Source organism: Schistocerca cancellata, chromosome 1, assembly GCF_023864275.1.
Source record: "Schistocerca cancellata isolate TAMUIC-IGC-003103 chromosome 1, iqSchCanc2.1, whole genome shotgun sequence".
Lineage (NCBI taxonomy): Eukaryota > Metazoa > Arthropoda > Insecta > Orthoptera > Acrididae > Schistocerca > Schistocerca cancellata.
The window spans coordinates 865,450,904-865,471,081 of NC_064626.1; the positions used below are offsets into that span (position 1 = coordinate 865,450,904).

General features: G+C 45.6%; 1 protein-coding gene across 2 annotated transcripts in view; it reads left to right on the forward strand.

Annotated features, from left to right (window-relative positions):
* The window catches only part of LOC126189533 (ribosomal protein S6 kinase beta-1), a 187,065-nt gene that overhangs the window by 56,935 nt on the left and 109,952 nt on the right, over positions 1-20,178 (forward strand). The window lies entirely within an intron of this gene.

A 20,178-nucleotide genomic window follows, 5' to 3' on the forward strand; every position in this document is an offset into this window, starting at 1 on the left:
GACGTCATCTGGCAATATGTGTGTGAAACTTTTATTGTCGATTCTGTTCCTTTCTAGTGCATTCGAAGGAGAGCCTATATAGTAACAATGCATTTTTAGGAATCTTCTCAATGGTCACTACTACTGGAGATAGACGCATTAATAATGTCCCACACCTAACTTGTATTACAAGTTACTTTATTAGTAAAAATATTGTTAAGAGTCTTGTAACAATATTTTTACTGAGAAATTACTATAAACTACTATTACTAATACTTCACAATAAACTGATCACGCTCACTCTTGACTTATCTTCACACTTGCTACAACTAGGATTTTTTACTTATTCAGTCTTCAGTCTTAATATTTCTGCTTCTGAATGTAAACTAGATTCCTATTTGGTGACTAGTCCGTATTTATAACGCTATGTATTGAAGGTTTTCTGTACAAGAAAACAGTAGAATATTCGCGACTTCTCTTGAACAAATGCCAGACAGATTAATGTATAGCGATCACTAGAGTGGCTGTGACTTTTCTCGTAGGTATGTGTTAGCTATCTATGTGCCAGACAGAAATGTATAAAATATGATGATGCGGACACACGTGCTGCATAGGAAAGTACGACTACTTGATAACTCGATTAAGTCGAGTCGACTGATGAAAGAAACGAACGAATAGCGTGCGGGCTGGCTGGCGGGGGTGGCAAGGGGGGCAATGCGGGAAGCCCCGCAAGGGTGGGCACGCAATCCGCTTGCACCCCCCCTCCCCCCCCCCTCTCCTGTCCCCCCACCTGTCCCCTCCCATGTGCATCTGCCCCTGAGGAGAACTCAAACATTTCCAGCAGGGTTGCTATGATGTGGCTGTCTCTGATGATTGGGTAGGATGAACCTTTGCTAGATCTGGAGTAGAATGTATTGGGTGGGTGAATTAGGCAGGTCTGGCACATGAATCTTCCACAGTGGTATAACACCTGTGGCAAGGGATTGGGATGAGAATGGCTTAGTGATGGACCAGGATGTTGTGTAGGTTGGGTGAATGATGGGGTACCACTTCAGGAGGCATGAGAACGATCTTGAATAGGGTGACCCTCATTTACGGGCCTTTTGATAAATAATCAAAGTGCTGCTGAAGGATATTGTTCTGTTACTCCAACTGATTATCCTTTTGGGCTCAATCTCTGCTAACCCACTGATCCCATACCTCAATCCATGTATCCATGTCATCTTCATAAGCTGCTCCTTACCCATGTGCTACATACCTTGCTTATGCACCTGCCACCTCTGTCTTCAGACATTCCTAGCCTGCACTCCTGCCTCCCTGTGAGCCACTAGCTACCCATCCCCAACCCCTCCTCCTGCTTCCCACCTCTCTCTCCCTGTATCCACTCTACACCACCTCACCTGACACAACCTCCACCCCAGTCCACTTGCTACCCCCCTTCCTCCACCCCTTCCCAACCCCCTTTCCCCATCCACTGGGGCTCACAGTTTCTTCAAGAGTTTGTGTATGGTGCACAAGAGGCACTGAGCTATTGTGCAGCATTCGTCTTTCCTGGACTGCATTTCCTTCCCTGTGCCCCTCCATCCCTGTCCTTACTCCTTCAGTGTTCTGACTTATGTCAACCTGGCCATCCACTTTGTTTCTTGTTTTCCTTCTGGTTTTCATTCCACTGCCTTATTCTTTCCATCCTTTTTTTATTTCTGATCCCTCTTTGGGGTGTGACCTGTAGTGTGGGACATTTGTGAAAGAACTTCCTCCTTATCATTTACTGCATGAATTCCCCCCCCCCTCCCCCCATCTTCCTTCCCCTCACCCTTCTCCACTGTAGCCCCACCCTGCTAGGTCACCAGCACATGTAGCCAATCCATGTGGTGGGGCTGTTACGTACCCATTTGGCTGAGCCCCCTGACAACACAGGTATCACACTTGTGATACCCGAGATGTTGACTACCTGTGTATGCCTGACAATGGTTGTTTGTCATTTTGGAGCATTTGAACTCCTGGCAGTGGCTATTGTGTCAGATGGCACTTGATGTGGCTGGGTGGCCCCCTTGGGGAGAACCGCTGATTGGAGTGGGTGCTAATCAGGATGGTTGCTTTGTGTATGAAACACATTGAGCTCCAAAAAACTGACCATTCGTCCATGGCTGTCTCCTTAGTTGGTAGTGGATCATTGAATACGGCTTCTTATGATTCTGTGGCTTCACTTCCTTGGCTACACCGTGGTAGTAGGACCAGGCTCTCCAGTTTTGGGTGAAACACTTTCCCCAATTGCTGGTCTGCCCTCAGACAGATGGATCATGTTCACTGCCTCAAAGCCATTATTTTCTGTAGAAAATATTGAACTCGTGTTTGGCAAAGTGGAGTCTCTCAATAAGATGTGATTGGGCTCCCTGTTTATCAAAACTACTACTGCCACCCAATCCACAGCCCTTCGTGTTTGTGCTCATGTTCGCAATGTCCTGGTGCCCATTACTCTTCACTAGTCTTCAAATATGGTTCAGGAAGTCAGTTTCACAGGGACCCCATCCTTCAAAATGATGAGGAACTCTGGGTCAGTCTGGAATGAAGGGGTGTTTAATTTTGTTTTGTCTTGTGCAGAAAGGTCGTAAGGACGATCACACCAATATTGGCACCTTTTTTCTGGTATGTGGGGGAGATATTCTCCCATAGAAGGTCAAGGTTATGTATTATCGATGTGACATGAAGCCTCATGTCCTGCCACTCTGAGGTGCTTTTGGTCTTGTGTTTTGGGCATGTGTCTTCCCTCTGTTCAGTGGACCCTCTGTGTGGACACCCACTCCATGAGGAGAGCCTGTCTGTTCTGCAGCCCGTGTGTGTTAATTGTCACAACCATCACTCTCCCCACTCACCATATTGCCCAGTTTATCAGAAGTAAAAGAAGGTTCTGGAGCACAAGTCCCTTGATCATTTATCCTACCTGAGGCCCATCAGAAATATGACTGACTTCACCTTGTGTCTACCTTTAGTTCACTAGCTGCTCATGGGATCGCAATGGACCCTCCGACTTCTAAATTTCCCCCTACCAGTGGATTGGGTGGGCCACTGGTAGGAAAACACACCCCATCGAAAAAGCGACTTCGTGCTGTGAGTCCTCCAGCGCCTGGTGTTATTAGAGATTTATCAGACTGTCGTAACAGAGCACATGCTGATAACCAGAATGTGGTTTTGATTGTCAGACAGAAGGAGGGGAGCTTTGAGAGGGTTTCTCCCTTTTACATCCACAAGGGTCTTGAGGGAATTGCAGGAACACTGAAATCTGTAAAGCGACTGCGCCTTGGGACTCTGTCAGTTGAGACTTCTAGTTCCTGTCAAGTCACTTCTCTTCGGAAAGCAACCTGTCTCGGAGAGTACACAATAGAGACCGAGCTCCACTCCACTTTAAACTATAGTAAGGGTGTTGTGACGACATGTAGGGACTTGGTGGATATCCCCAAAGACGAGTTGAAATCTGAGTGGGTTGATGAAGGTATTGTTGATGTGCAGGATATTATGAAACGAGTTGATGGGGACCTAGTCAAATCCGACTCGTTTATTCTCACATTCAATTGCCTGAGACTTCCAGAGCATGTTAAAGCGGGTTTCTTACGTTTGCCAGTACGGCCAATTTTCCCAATCCAACGCGCTGTTTTAAGTGTCAGTGCTTTGGGCACACTACGTTGGGGTGCAATGGGACAGCCACTTGTGGTAAATGTAGTCAGCCTGCCCATCAAGGAGCCGATTGTTCATCGCCTGTGAAGTGCGTGAATTGCTCTGGGAGTCACCCTGTCTGGAGCCGGGTCTGCCCCATCTATCTCGAGGAACGGAAGATACAGGAGATCAAAACATCTAAGCGCATCCCCTATGGTGAGGCCAAGAAGCTCTTTAAGGCCATGCAGCCGCCTGTGTTTACATCATTTTTCGCGTCCGCTATGCAGAAACCGGTACAGTTGGCCACTGTTGCTACACAAACGGAGTTTGCTAGTGTCAGCACTAATACCTGCATTTGCCAGTGCACTTGTGCTGCTGCGGTTGTTTTGCAACCTGCAGCTCTCCCAACAACGTCGAACAAGACAGTGGTTGCTTACATTGGGGTACTTCCTGCCCCTCGCCATATGGCACCTTCTGCCCAGGCGAGTAAAGCTCCAACTGTTGACAAGGTTCTGCATTCTAAGCCCCCCAAGACAAAGACGCCGAAGGGGGAAGGTTTTGCCACCTGAGCAGACTAGTCAGGGTTGGTCCGATGAAGAGGCCATCGTACTGTCTGACATCTCCTTTGGGTCGCCATCGGAGCTGATGGACATTGATGTCGACCGGGGGCAATCTTCTCGCCCCAGGAATAAATCTCCGGCCAGTACGGGCTCTCCTCCAAAGCACAGAGGCAGGGTGAAAGTTCAGCCACCCTGATCAGTGGCTCCCATATTACAGTGGAACCTGAATGGGTTCAGGACGCATGTGGCCGAATTACAACTCCTTGTATGAGAGCGCCCCTTGTGCTTATGTCTCCAAGAGACACATTTTCGGGCCACTGGTGCTCCTTCTTAACAGGGCTATACTGTGTATCGAAAAGATGATCTGATGGGGGAAAGGGCAAAGAGTGGTGTTGCGGTTTTTGTCCGTGAGATGCACCACTCATCTGAGCTCCCTCTTGTTACGGACTTGCAAGCAGTTGCAGTTGACCTTCTTGTGGGGCGGAAGCTCACAATCTGTTCCGTTTACTTACCGCCTCAGGATGCAATAGACTCTGAGGCTCTCACAGACCTTATTAGCCAATTCCCCTGCCCATTTGCACCAGGGGTCGCGTTCTGGAAAGCCTCATGACGTCCGAAGAACTGTGCATCCTCAACTCTTCTGCTCCCACTCATTTCTGTACTGCTTCTGGGTCATTGTCAGCTATTGGCCTTTCCTTTTGCTCTCCAGCACTCGAAGATTCTGCACTGTGGGAGGTTGCTGCTGACCTCCATTCTAGTGACCGCTTCCCCCTTTGGATCCACCTCCTGGATGAGGCTGTGGCATTACCAGTGCCGCCCAGGTTGCACCTCTGCAGAGCTGACTGGACACTTTTCAGCCAGCTAGCTGTTTAGGAACACCGTGCCAGCGTCCACGAATGGGTCGACCATGTTACAGCCGTGATCTCCCATGCTGCTGAATTGTCGATCCCACGGTCCTCAGGTCATCCCAAGAGTCGTCCTGTCCCTTGGTGGACCACTGAGTGCCGCTCAGCCATCCAAGCCCGCAGTACAGCTCTGCGCCGCTCCAAGTGCCGTCCCTCAGCTGACAATCTTGTGGCCTTTCGGGTGGCAAGGGCCAAGGCACAGTGAGTGATTAAAGAGATCAAACGACAGTCATGGCAATCTTTCTTGAACTCCCATCTCCCGCTCCATTAGTTCTACAAAAGTATGGGAAGCCATCCAGAGGGTCTCTGGGAAATGCAGTCAACTACCTGCCACGGCATTGCTGCATCAGGGATGTCTCCTCACGGCGCCGAGAGACATTGCCCAGACACTGGCCATGCATTTTGCAGAATCTACTGCCACTATTAACTGTGATCCAGATTTCTGCCGCTACCACACTGCCATCGAGAGGGATCACTTGGACTTCCGGTCTCCAAATTCTGAACCCTACAACTGCCCCTTCACAATGTGGAAACTGGATTCGGCGCTATCTGTGGCTAGAGATACTGCGCCCGGTCATGATCAAATCCGGTACAGCATGCTGCAGCACTTGTTGCTGCCATCCAAGGAAGTTCTCCTGGATTGTTTTAATATGATATGGTTATCCGGCACGTTCCCTGACTCGTGGAGAGAGGTGATTTTGATTCCCCTCCTCAAATTGGGGAAGGACCGAGTGCATCGCAGTAGTTATCGGAGTATTGCTTTGACGAGCTGTGTCGGGAAGATGTTGGAACGCATGGTCGACCGTCGCCTGGTTTGGCTGCTAGAGACCAGGCAGCTCCTTAGCCACTCTCAGTGTGGCTTTCGGAGATGTTCAACTATAGACAACTTGACCCTGCTTGAGATGGCCATCCAGCAGGCCTTCCTACGTAACCAGCATTGTCTAGGTATATTCTTTGACATTAATAAGGCATATGACACTACTTGGCGCCGCCTTATCCTCAATCAACTCCATCAGTGTGGCTTTCGTGGCCATCTCCCCATCTTCATTCGATCCTTTCTTTCCCACCGCCTCTTTCAATATTGGGTTGGTAATGTGCTATCTGATTTGTACGTGCAAGAGAATGGTGTTCCTCAGGGAAGTGTTTTAAGTGTCACCCTCTTTGCCGTCGCCATTAACAGTATCACGTCCACTATTTGGAGTCCTGCCCAGTGCTCCTTGTTTGTGGACGATTTTGCTGTTTTCTGTTCTTCCTCTGGTCTTGGCACTGCTAGTCGCCAGTTGCAGCGTACGATAAAGCGATTAGAGGCATGGACTGCGAAGACGGGTTTTACCTTTTCTGCAGACAAATGTGTGTGTGTGTTCATTTTAATCGTTCTCGGTGTCTTTTTACCTCCCCTGAATTGCATCTGAGGGACACCATTCTTCCTTTTAGAGATACTGTGAGGTTCCTGAGCCTCACTTTTGATTCCAAGTTGTGGTTGCCGCACCTTAAGGACCTCAAGGTGCGGGCACTGAATATTTTGAAGTGTCCGAGCCATCGGTCCTGGGGAGCAGATCGGGTGCGTCTGCTGCAGTTTTATAGGGCTTTTGTCCGGTCGCGTCTTGACTATGGATGCACCGTGTATGGGTCAGCGAGGCCTTCGTATCTGAAGATTCTTGACATAGTACACCATGAGGGTATCAGGCTGGCCACTGGTGCCTTCCGTACCAGTCCCATCCCCGGCCTGTGTGCTGAGGCAGGGGAACTGCCGCTTGCCATCCAGCGGAAACTCCTCATGCTGCAACGAGTGTGTCAATTCCTTGCCTGTCCTACCTCCCCTGCGTACCCTACCATTGCACGACCGCCTATGGAACGTCTCTTTTTTCCAGTCGTCCCAGGGCAACGAGGCCATTTGGGATTCATGCCAAGCATTTGCTTGAGTCCCTTAGTGTGGAGTGTGTGGCACCCCAACTCCAGGGTTTTACCCACCTGCCTCCCTGGTTGCTCCAGAGGCCCAGCGTCCTTTTAGACTTGTCAGAGTACCGGAGGAGCTGCACTCATGCATTTGTTTTTACCTCCTTATTTTACGATATTTTAAACCAGCATCCCGACCATGTACCAGTATTTACGGATGGCTCTAAACAGGGGGACTCTGTTGGTTGTGCTGTTGTTTTCCCTGATCGAGTCGTCAAGTTAAGGCTTCCTGCGGCGTTTACCATCTTCGATGCCGAATTGTTTGCGATCTTGCGGGCATTGGAGCAGATGAGATGTGTTCCCAGTCTTAAGTTTCTCATCTGTTCTGACTCCCTGAGTGCCCTTCAGACCATGCAACACTTGTACTCAGTGGATACGGTCGTCCAGAACATCCATGATGCCCTACTCCACTGCAACAGCAGGGGAAGGAGGTTTCTTTCTGCTGGGTGCTGGGGCACGTGGGTATTAGGGGAAACGAACTGGTGGATGTGGCTGCCAAAGATGCATGTTCCCTCCCTCACATTGTTGGATGTGCCGTCCCCCTCCATGCTGTTACCTCCCTTTTGCGTTTTCAAGTTATGCGTCAATGGGAAGAGGAGTGGCTGGCAGTCAGCAAAAATAAGCTGCGTCTGGTCAATGCCACCACGCAGCCATGGCGTACGTCCTACCAGTCATGCAGGCGGGATGAGGTTCTCCTCACTCGCCTCCGCATCGGCCACAGTCCCTTAACGCATGGTTTTTTACTCCGGCGGGAGGACCCCCCAATCTGCAGCGCTTGTGGCGTCCAGATTACTGTCCGCCACATTTTACTTGACTGTCTTTTATTCTCTGACCAGAGGGCGGTGGTTTCCTTGCCAGCAGATTTGCCCTCTATTTTGCAAGACGACGCAACGACTGTGGTTAAGGTCTTAGGGTTTTGTGTCCTTTCCAATTTGTTGCCTCGGATTTTTGGGAGAGGATTTTAATGTGCTGCTGGGTGACTGGCTCACCCAGGTTTTAGGTAAGAGATCCGCCAGTCACGATTAACTACTTGTTTCACTTCGATTTCTGTTCTCTTTTCCTTGTGTTTCCTTTCCTTTTTTTTTAGTGTGTTTCTTCTCCTCTTGTTTTGACTCTGTATGTGAGGATTTGGAACTGCATCAGGCCTGGGTCTTTTAGCCGTTCTCCTTGTTCACTGTCCGTCTTCGTCCCTTCAACGCACGTTTTCTTGTTTATATGTGTTTGGGCACTGATGACCATGCTGTTCAGTGCCCGAAAACCTCAAAACACACACACACACACACACACACACACACACACACGCACACAATGGCTCCCATCCTGCAGTGGAACGTGCAGGGGTTCACGACGCATGTGGAAGAACTCCGTCTCTTATCTCAGGGTAGACCACTTTGTCTCGTTTCCATCAGTCATACATACAAGAGCTACGAGGCTATGTACTCCAAAAAAAGGACGACTTAAGTGGAGAGAGAGCTAGAGGAGGTGTAGATATTTTCATCAATATCGACTACCATTCCTCGCATCTCTCGTGACGACTTTACAAGCAGTTGCTGTTTCAGTGCACATGCGTCACCTGTTGACAATATGTTCCCTTTACTTGCCTCCACATAATGCACTTGATGAAGAGGCCCTAACTGACCTTATTACACAGCTTCCACGTCCCTTCATCATGTGTGGTGATTTTAAAACACACAATGCGCTTTGGGGTTCTGCAACTGTCTGCCTCAGGGGTAGAGCAATTTGAGATGCTTCTCGTGTCGTCATGCACATACTTGCTACATGCGGGACATAGCACTCACTTCTGCACGACAGCAACTGGATTATTTTCTGGCATTGATCTCTCGCTTTGCTGTCCAGTGCTTGCTGACATTGCTCAATGGGAAGCGGTCAGTTACTTGCATGGAAGTGATCACGATCTGATCTGGATTCATCTGCCAGATGGGGTGGAAACCGAAAGAAACCGCTGCAATGGGTGCTCGGTAGAGCCGACTGGACACATTATAGCCAGTCGGCCCAGTTCGAACATTGTGTGAATGTCAAGGCATGGGTGGCTCATCACCAGAATGATCCATCACACTACTGTAGCATCCATTCCAAAGTCCACGGGGCAAAAGAAGAGGCAAGCTGTCCCTTTGTGGAATGCTGAATGTCACTCGGAAATCAGGACCAGGCATGCAGCTCTGCGTACATTCAAGTGTCGGCCAACTGCAGAGAACCTTGCAGCCTTCGGGTGGTGAGGGCAAATTGTTGCCGAATTATTAGAGATAGCAAGAAGAGGTCATGGCAAATTGCTCCATCAAAAAGTCTGTTGTGTGGGATACCATCAGGAGAATTTCTGGGAGAAGAGGCACATGCCCCATGGCTGCTGTAATGGGTAATGGCACTCTCCAAACCAACCTGCGAAGCGCTGCCCATATTATGGTGGCATATTTTGCCAAAATTACTGCAAAAGCCAGGCAGGGTACAGGTTTCCAGCACCATAGGGCAGTTGCTGAGACGTGTAGTTTGGACGTCCGGTCCACCTCTGATGAAGATTGTGACTGCCCATTTTCTGTGTGGGAGCTGGATTCTGCACTGTCTGCAGCTTGTGACACATCCCCTGGGGAAAGACCGTACATGCCCAAGTAGTTAACATACTGTTGCCCTCACTAGCTGCATGGGGAAGACTTTTGAGCAGATGGCCAACTGCCACCTTGTCTGGATATTACAATCCAGGCAACTCCTTAGTTGCTTTCAGTGTGGATTCAGGAAGTTTCGCTCCACCTTTGATAACCGTGCCCCCCTGGAGGTGACTATACAACTGGCTATCCTACGCCGGCATCACCTTCTAGGTATATTTTTTGACGTCAAGAAGGCCTACTATACTACTTGGAGCCATCTTATCCCGGAGCAGCTTCACAAATGGGGTTGTCATGGTTGTCTTTCCATTTTTAGTCAGTCCTTCCTCTCGCCACAATATTTTAGATACCGAGTCGGTGATGCTCTGTCTGATCACTTTGAGCAGGAGAACAGTGTCCCTCAAGGTAGCTTTTTAGTGTGACTGTCTTTGCCAAAGCTATTAATAGCAGTACATCCGTAGTGAAAAGTCCTCTCCAATGTTCCTTGCTCTTCTTCGAGCCTCGCAACGATATGTCAGTTGCAACTAACTCTGCGACGTTTGGATGAATGGGTGCAGAAGAGTAGTTTTAAGTTTTCCACCGAGAAGTCTGTGTGTGTTCTTTTTAACCATTCCCATTCCATTCTCATCTTTCCTGAGTTGAGAATGAGGGACACTGTCCTTACTTTAAAGACACAGTGAGTTTTCTGGGCCTCATATTCGACTCTAAGCTTACGTGGTTACCATATCTTAAGGACCTGAAAAAATGGTCACTTAAAGCTTTAAGTATTTTAAAGTGTCTTGGCCACAGCCACTGGGAGCAGACAGGACTTATCTGCTCCATTTTTACAGGGTATTAGTGCGATCCCGGCTCGATTATGGTTGCACGGTTTATGGGTCTGCAAGACCCTCTTATATAAAGATGTTGGACATGATGCACCATGAAGGGATTTGGTTGGCCACTAGAGCATTCAGAACAAGCCCCATACCAAGCCTCTGTGCAGAGGCTGGTGAACTGCCACTTCATGTCAGGTGATGGCTACTTGTGGTGCACCAGGCGTAGGAAACATTGTCCACACCATAGACATCCACCTACTACACCTACTATACCATTGCTCGGCCTCCACTGGAAAGGCGTTTTCATAACCAGCAACAGGCAATGAGGCCCTATGGGATTCGTGCACGGGATTACCTTCCAGAAATGGATGTGGACAGTTTTCATGTTGTACATCGTGGTGGAAGCAAGATTTCCACCTTGGCTTCTCCGGAGGCCCAGTCTAAAATAGACTTGATGAATTTTAAGAAAGATCATACATCAGATTTTACATTTAAAAATCTGTTTTTTAACATTTTACATATGCATCACGGTTTCACAATAGTGTATACTGATGGCTCCAAGCAAGGGAATTCCCTTGGCTGCTCTGTCGTGTTCCCCGACCATGTCACCAGGATTTGCCTTACTGATGAGTATACCATTTTCTCAGCGGAGCTCCATCCGATCTTGAAGGCACTGGAGCAGATGTGCCGTATTTGGGGCAATTGGTTTCTCATTTGCTCTGATTCCCTTACAATCGTTACAGAACCTGTACCCAACTGAGGAGTTGGTCCGGCTGATAAATGACCAGCTGTACTTGCTCCAACAGCAGGGTAAGCAGTTGTCATACTGCTGAGTGCCAGGTCATGTAGGGATATGGGGGAAATAAACTGACCAATCAGGCTGCCAAGGAGGCCTGCAGAGGACAGGATGTGGCACAGTGTCCTATTCCCTTGCATGCTGTCGTTTAGACACCACACAGGAACTGCATGCAGTTGTCGAATGAGGAATGGCTGGTTGTGATGCACAATAAGCTGTGATCGGTGAAGTCAACCCAGCTGTGGCGTTCCTCCTGCCAGTTGCTCAGGCAGGATGAGGTGACTCTCGTGCGTTTCAGAATTGGCACTGCCCTCTCACACATACCTTTTTACTACAGCGAGAGGATCCCTCATTTTGTGATGCTTGTGGTGTGCACATTGCTGTCCGCCATATTTTAATGAGTGCATTTTATATTAAGGAAGTACTATATGGAATGTGGGGGAAGGGGGGGAGGCATCCCAGGGAATAGTCTCAATGCGGAGCAACAAACACGCAGGAATAATGGAGAAACTGAAAAGACTGCCACTTTTACTGTCGCGTTCAATTCTCCGACACTGCCTGAACATCTTATAGCGAGCTTCCTTCGACTTAATGTTTGATCTTAATTCCAAACCATATCCAGTGCTATAAATGCCAGCATTTCGGCCATATAACCCTGTGTTGTGGAGGTGAAGCGATCTGCGGGAAAGCTGCTCATGACGCTGGGACTGACTGTCTGTCTCCAGTGATCTGCATCAACTGATTTGGGAGCCACCCAGTCTGGAGCCGAGACTGCCCAGTTTTTGCTGAAGGACACAAAATACAAGAGATAAGTGACAAAGTGGATCCCCTATGCCGAAGCCGAACAAGAATATAAGGGCACGAAACCCCTTGTCTTTGCCACCTCATATTCCTCCATGGTGCAGAAACCTATTCCCAGGGCGTACGCTTCAACATAGATGACGCCTAGTGTGCCTGTATTCACGAATAGCACCCGTGCTTTCACATGCACATGTCAAGGGAAAAAGAGTAAGGACAAATCAATCCAGGCAGCTGCACCAGAAGGTACAAGAAAAGCAAAGTGCTCGTCCTCGAAGGGACGGTGCAGGGAAAGGCTCACGACGTTCGGGTCAAAAGCTGTCCAGAGTGCTGTCAGATGTCATTTTTTCCTATGTAACTGATGAGGAGGATTTTATGTCTTGGATCCAGGCAGCCCCTCCACTGCCCCTCACTCTTAAAGTGCTTCACCTCCACAGTGCAAACATAGGGGTAAATTAAAACCATACGAATGACATGGCTTCCATACTACAGTAGAATGTGAATGGGTTCAGGACTCATGCGGAGGAACTGAAACTCCTAGCACTGGCATGTCCCTTGTGCTTTTATTTACAAGAAACACGTTTTAAAGATACAGATGTCCCTGTGCTGCAGGATATATGCTATACCGCGAGGATGACCTATCGGGGGAAAGGACCAAGGGAGGTTTGCAATGTTTTGACACAAATGCGCACTACTCCTCTGCCCTCCCCTTGGCTACTGACCTGCAAGCAGTTGCAGTTGAAATTCATGTGTGTCGAAGGATCACTGTTTGCTCACTGTATTTACCTCCGCAAGATACACTAGACTCTGAGGCTCTCACGGATCTCATCGCACAACTCCTGCGACAATTCCTCCTCGTGTAGACTTCAATGGGCTTGATCAATACTTGCCCTCGGGGTTGGGTTTATGAGGGTGTCTCACGAGCTGTGCATTCTGAACATGGGTACTCACACACATTTCTGTACTGCTATTGAGTCATTCTCAGCCATCGACCTTTCTTTCTGTTCTCCCGTTTTTGCCGACTTTTCAGTGGGAGGTCATTGACAACCATACCAGTGACCACTTCCCAATCCACCTTCACCTACTAAATGGCTCACCACCTGAAGTTAAGCCCCCAAAATGGATTGTCAGCAGGGCTAACTGGACGCGTTTCAGCCAGGTGGCTGTGTTCGAACATTGCAACAGCGTCCAAGGGTGGGCGGACCACATCACACAAGTGATCCATTGTGCCTTTGATCTCTCCACCCCACATTCCTCAGGTCGTCTTAGGAGGTGACCAGTACCTTGGTGGACAGATGAGTGCTATTCCGTGATCCGGGAAAGACGTGCGGCTCTTAGATATTTTAAATGCCAGGGAACAGCAGACAATCTTAGGGTCTTTCCAGTCGCGACAGCAAAGGCTAAACATGTCATTAGGGAGAGTATGAAAAGGTCATGGCAAGCGTTCCTGGACTCCATCAATTGTTCCACTTCTTCTATAAAAGTATGGGAAGTCATTTGAAGGATTTCTGGTAAGCACAGCTATTTACCGATAGCTGCAATGCTGAAACGGATGCCTCCAAACAACACCCGAAACATTGCTTAGTGAGGCCCTCTTATTCGCGGATCATTGATGCTGCCCATCATGAGGGTAGCTGCCCACAGGTGCTTATTGGACCAGCATCTGTGTGGAGGCGGGGGAACCACCACTTACAATCTACCGCCAGCTCCTCGCTCAAACTTCACCCGCACACCATACTGTTGCCCATCCACCTCTGGAATGCCTATTTTTCAACTGTCCATGAGGCATGATGCTATTTGGAATCTACATGCAGTGTGTGCTGTAGTCACTTGATGTGGAGCCAGTACGATCCCATATCAATGGTTTTAACCACCTGCTGCCCTGGTTACTGGAGAGGCCAGATTGATTTTAGATTTGGTGCAGTACAGGAGAGATAGCACTCCTGCTTCAATTTTTAATGCGATATTCACTGATATTTTATCTGAGTACCTTGACCATGTAGCTGGTTTTACGGATGGGTCTAAGCAGGGGGACACTGTTGGTTGCTCTGTCGTCAACGTCAGACTGTCTCCAGAATTTACCATCTTTGAAGCAGAATTATATGTGATCTTTTGAGCACTGGAGCAGATGAGGTGTTCTCCTGGTGTCAGATTTCTTGCCTGCTCAGATTCTCTGAGTGCCCTATACTCTCTCCAACGTTTGTACCCAGCAGATACACTAACCCAGAATATCCAGGATGACCTCCTACACCTACAATGACTGGGAAGGAGATTTCTTTCTGCTGGGCACCTGGGCACATTGGAATTGCAGGGAATGAAAGGACGGATCAAGCAGCCAAGGAGGCGTGTCGTGATCCTCTGGTATTTCGGTGTGCTACCCCCCTTGCATACTATCACCTAACTTTTGAGGTACAAAGTCGTGTGTAGACGGGAAGACAAGTGGCTGGCTGTGACCGATAAAAAGCTCCATGTCATCAAGCCCACAACTCAGCCGTGGAATACTTCCTTCCAGCCATGTCGGTGAGACGAGGTCCTTTTTACTCTTCTTCGAATAGGCCACACTCCTATGATAATGGATTCTTACTCTGGCGAGAGAACCCTCCAATGTGTGGTGGTTGTGGCGTGCAGATAACGGTGCACCACATTTTATTGGACTGCATTTTATTTGCCGACCAGCGGGCTGAGGCAGATCTGCCGTCTATTTTATGTAATGATCAAACGAATGTGGTTAAGGTTTTAAAGTTTTGTGAATTGACCTAAATTTTTAACAAGATTTTAGGGAGATGTTCTTAATGTATCCAAGGGTGGTTGGCTCACTCTATTTTTTTGTAAGTGGTCAGCCAGTCACATTTCCCTGTGCTTTTCTTTTAGTTCTTATGCGTTTTGTTTTCTCTGTGTTTTAATTCCTTGATTAACTCTCTTCTCTCCTAATTTGTTTTAGTGCATGTGAGAGTGCATCTGATACAGAGTGATTGTGTGGTCATTTCGAGTGCGAGCTTGTACAAACACTTTTAGTTCATCTCCATATTCGTTTGTTTTCATAAGTGTAAGGGCGCTGATGACCTCGTCATTGGATGCCCATTAGATACACACAAACACACACAGTTCACACTAAGTAGCAGTTTTTCTTCTATTTCCCCTCCTTGAAAATGGAAAACATATATTATCTTTCTTCATTCGGATGGAATTTTAATTCATTGATAACAGTTGCCAGCCGAGCGGTTCTAGGCGCTTCAGTCCGGAACCACGCGGCTGCTACGGTCGCAGGTTCGAATCCTGCCTCGGGCATGGCTGTGTGTGATGTCCTTAGGTTAGTTAGGTTTAAGTAGTTCTAAGTCTTAGGGGACTGATGACCTCAGATGTTAAGTCCCATAGTGATTAGAGCCATTTGAACCATCTGATAACAGTTGTTCGGGAGGTGAATTTTTCTTTTTTTCAAAATTGTGTCCTCCAGCTTTTAGTAACTCCACAGGAATATTTCCAGGACCAGGTGATTGCACATTCTTCATTGTAGCTAATGCGCTGTTCACTTTCTCTAGCACAATGGTCATATTTCAAAAGTTGCTTAGTATATTGTCCTGTCTGCCCAAATAAAAATGACAATGGTCCACTGATGTAAATTTATCTGGTTAATAAAACTTACCAAATAAACTACATTTAAATATTTTCATGGCAATACATGTTAGAATTTTTTTTATTTTAAAAGATCAATGAAGGCGTACAGTACAGAACAATATTATTGAAACTAGCCGCATATTTGGACTCTTTATATTGGTATAATTTTATTGACTTCTGTCTTGCTGTATGCAGACATTTGAAGATTCTACATGTGCCCATGTATGATCAAATCTGTTGCAAGTGAGTGGTTGCTTATCCTCCTTTTTATTTATAATAAACTTGAGATTGCTCGTGTCATTTTTGAAGTAAATCATTAGATTATGGTAGCAATGAACATAAATCTAAAAATTTGAAAAACTTCAGTCTTTCATGTAATGTATCATGTATGAAATGTATGATGCTTTGTTCTATTTAACATGTTGGTGTCAGTGAAATCAAAATAACAAAATGGTTACAAAAAATTGATATATTTACCGCCAAGCTAACTTTCACATTCTACAGACACATGGTTTTGTGAGATGCTGTGGTACTCTTATGATAATGTAAGAAAAATTGAACAGAAACACTCATGGCAGCTGCATTATTGGACAGAAACACTCATGGCAACTGCATTAAAATTATGGGTGTATGAAATTAAAATGCAAAATAGCAAATGACAGTCCATAAAGCTGACTTTTTCATCACTTGATGATATAACTGTCGTAGCTTTGTGTTGGTTTGCAGATCTGGTAAACTAGAAAGTGCTAACTGAAAAGAGGGGGACTTTTTTTACTATTTTACTGACTCAGAAACATGCTAACTCAAAGATTTACTCACAGTGGAAAAAGGAATTGTTCTCCCTGGTAAATCAAGTAATACTGCTTAATTTTCAGCGATTTGAAGGACTTCATCATTAGTTGAGTCTTAAAACCAAAAATATTTTTTGTAGGTCCAAATTAGAAGTTACTTCTGTTTTGTGTGTACTATGAAAGAAGTTTCATGGAGACTAAAATCTTTGATGTTAATGGTTTTCAAATAAGCAACAAACATAACTACTATTTCAGACTGTGACATACCCCTGCATCATGTTTCATGTTCAGAAATTAATATAGATCAAATAATTCCAAGGATATCTTTAGTTATTTTGGTGTGACATAGACAAACATGTGCATTAATTGTTGTCTGTGGACATACCAAAGTCATACCTGACCTGTAGTCAAGATCATGGAGAGATGTCACATGAAGTACACAATCATAAGTGCCGCATATTCAGCTTTGTGCAGCAGCCACATTTAGTATACCCTTTCTATTAATGTTACAGAAAATAGAACAAATATAAAGGGTTTTGGGCACATTTTGTAGCTTGTTTCAACAGAGATAGCTATAACTCACTAGTCAAAACTAAGAACTGATCTGATGTACTGTGCAATTCTTCCCTCACCCCATCCACCAAGTCATAGATCTTCCTAATCGCTGGCAGCAGTATGGCGGAAACAGTGATCAGTAACAGTCAGTTACCATTTATTTGTGTGATTTTAAAATGTTTGTCAAAATTAAGGATGGCGTAAAGTGTGAAGTTTCTATCATAATGAAGATTATGAATGCAGAGAGTCTGCCCTGACAGATAATTGAAGTTTATGAGAGTATGATGACCGAAGCTTCAGTTTGAAAATAGTGCATCACATTTAACTGTGGATGGATGAGTAATCATGATGAAAAATGATCAGGACAACATCCAGTTGTGGCTGACACACTCAAGTTAAGGACTAAGTAAAAGATTCATTAGGATAGACGGTTCGCTATTGATGGCCTGAATTTGGTAATGTGTAAGTTAGGAAGTGCTGCTAGGCATCTAGCTAGCATAAAAAGTTAAAAAGAATGGGGTAAAATTGGTAAACAGTTCCTCATAAGCAACATATTTCTGTAAATGAAGGGTTTGGGATTGGAAAAAAACATTGAGAATGTTACCTGACAGCATACATAGTACCTTACAATGAAGTATGGAGGATGTGGTGTTATGCAGGTGTTTTTCATGGTTTGGGTGTGGTCCCTTGTTGCACTTAAGAAAAATTGTTGCACTTCAGAAAAAAAAGTTAAATGCAGAAGTATGTGAACAAATTTTACGCCATTTTCTAATGTCTGTAGGGGAGGAACAGTTCGCAGACAATGGTTAGCTGTATCCGCATGATAGTGTAGCCTATCATAAAGCAGCATCTGTGAGGCAATTGTTTATGGACAGTAACAGTCCTGAAATGAATAAGACTGCCCCAAGTCCCAACCTGAAATTAGTGGAACACCTTTGGGATGACTTAAGATGTCGACTTCACTCCAGACCCCAGTGTCCATCATCAGTACCTTCTGCAGTTTTGGCTTGAAGAAGAATAAATTTTTCAGCACACAAAGTGAGATTATATTTTAATCAAGTTGGTGTACTGGAGTTTGATACTATGAAATCAGTCGTAAGGAAAAATTGTCGGGCTGGTGAAAAGGAATGAATGTTAAAACTACTTGGTAGCATCTTCCACACAACACTGTTTAATTATTGCAAATGCATGTTTTAAGAATAATGAAAGAAGGTTTTATGTATGGAAAAGTCCAGAAGACACAAGGATTATATAATGATAAGACAGAGATTTTGAAACTAGATTTTAAACCACAAAAACATTCACAGGGGCAGATGTGCACTCTGTAATTGACTGGTTTGTTACAGATTAAAAGTGAAGAAGTTGCAGAAATATGGGAACTTAGTGAGATGGGATTTGGATAAATTGAAATAACCATAGGTTGAATTTTGCAAAGGGACCTTTAGGCGGCGGTAGCAGCAGCAACAGCTAGCGCGCCTCTCCAGAACAGTGGCAGTGTGTCAGTAACTGTCTGTTGAGGGCTGTCAGTAGCTGTCTGTTGAGCGCAGCAGCATTATCCCTTGGTGAAGACAATCGAATGTGGCCTGGTTTTCTGGGCCTGTCAGTGTTCTTCGTTGTCCCGCATTGTGCCAGCTTTTTGTTTCAGGTTTTCAATTCTTTATTTCCTGCTGTGTCAGTGGGCTGAAAGTTGTTCTGCAAATGATTTATATGTTCTCAGTCCACTGTGTGTGGTTGGCAGAATTTTACTACGCTCCCTTCACAGTGAGGTCATACTGCTGATTGGCTATTTGAACATCTTGCTCAGTGCGTGCCAGTGGGCTCAGTTGTGTGGCATGATATTTTGCAGTATTGACCCTTGTGTGTTCGTCACTCTAATTAAAACACTGCACTCAGGCCTCTTTTGGCTTCACATAGTACTGGCTGGGAAAAACATTTTGCATTCACACATCAAGAGGTGGGGGGGACGTAAAAATTATTGGAGACCATGGCTTGAATACAGTAAAGTGTATCTAGGTTGCAGAGCTGAAAAGGCTTGCACAGAAAAGACTAACGTTGAAAAGTGGAACATATTCTAGCAACATTTGCTAGTTGATGATTTTGATTTTGTGCGGAGTCACAGTCATAGGAACCTTTTTGAAAGAGATAAGCACCATTTGGCTGTACAACAGGTTTTATTCCACAATCTAGATTTCGGCCTGAGACCATTTTCAAGTGTTAAAAGTATCAAAAATCATTAGACTTCAGTAGAACACAAGTCATCATCAAAATGTGTATCTTTGGTTATATAAACCAAATTTAGTAAAAATATATCCAAGAACATTGGTGTAATAGGCTAATTTACCATGGTTGTGGAATAAATAAGTGTCCAAATCACAGGTTTAAACTTCATAATACTGTGTCTTACAAATAACTTGATCATGGATGAGTTCATCTTGGCTACACTTATACCAGATTTTCTGGTTGACTAAAATGAATGAACTTGACTTGATCATGTTATGAGTAAGGGTTTTCTTCTGACCTATAATGAAATGAGAAAACCTGAGAGATCACCTTTGTTGATATTTATCCTGTCATTAAATTTGAGGCCTGCTTCATTAGTCCACAGTACAACAGTTGAAGCCCAGACTTTGAGTCGGAAACCAGGCACAGAAGGTGGTTTTTGTTTGTAATTAACCTGTCCTTAATTCATAATAAATTTAAATGTGGTATGTTCATTAAAAAAAGTGCCACGTAGATTTCTTAAAGTGGCACTTCAGGTCTCCCTGGAATCCCATGCTACTGTTACTTCAAAAAGATCAGCATCAAAGTGTATTGCAGCAAGAATGTCTGCACTTCCATTGTCTTCAATTTTGAGACTTCTTTTGAACAGTACTAACTTTTCCCCATGTTCCAACTGAAAATTCTGAAGTTGAGTTAGTTTCCTCAGTTTTCCAGCAGTTTCCAGGCAATTTGAGTTCCACCTATTCTTTTTGTCCTTATTGGTTTTCCCAAATTGCGTTTAACTGGAAAAAGATCAATGGCACCAATTCCAAGAAAAAGTGCCAATACCATAGATCTGAAGCATGCTATACATAATGATTCTGAATTAATCCAGTGTGTCAGATCAGTTGGAAGTGAGAGTTGACAAGAAATTATAAAT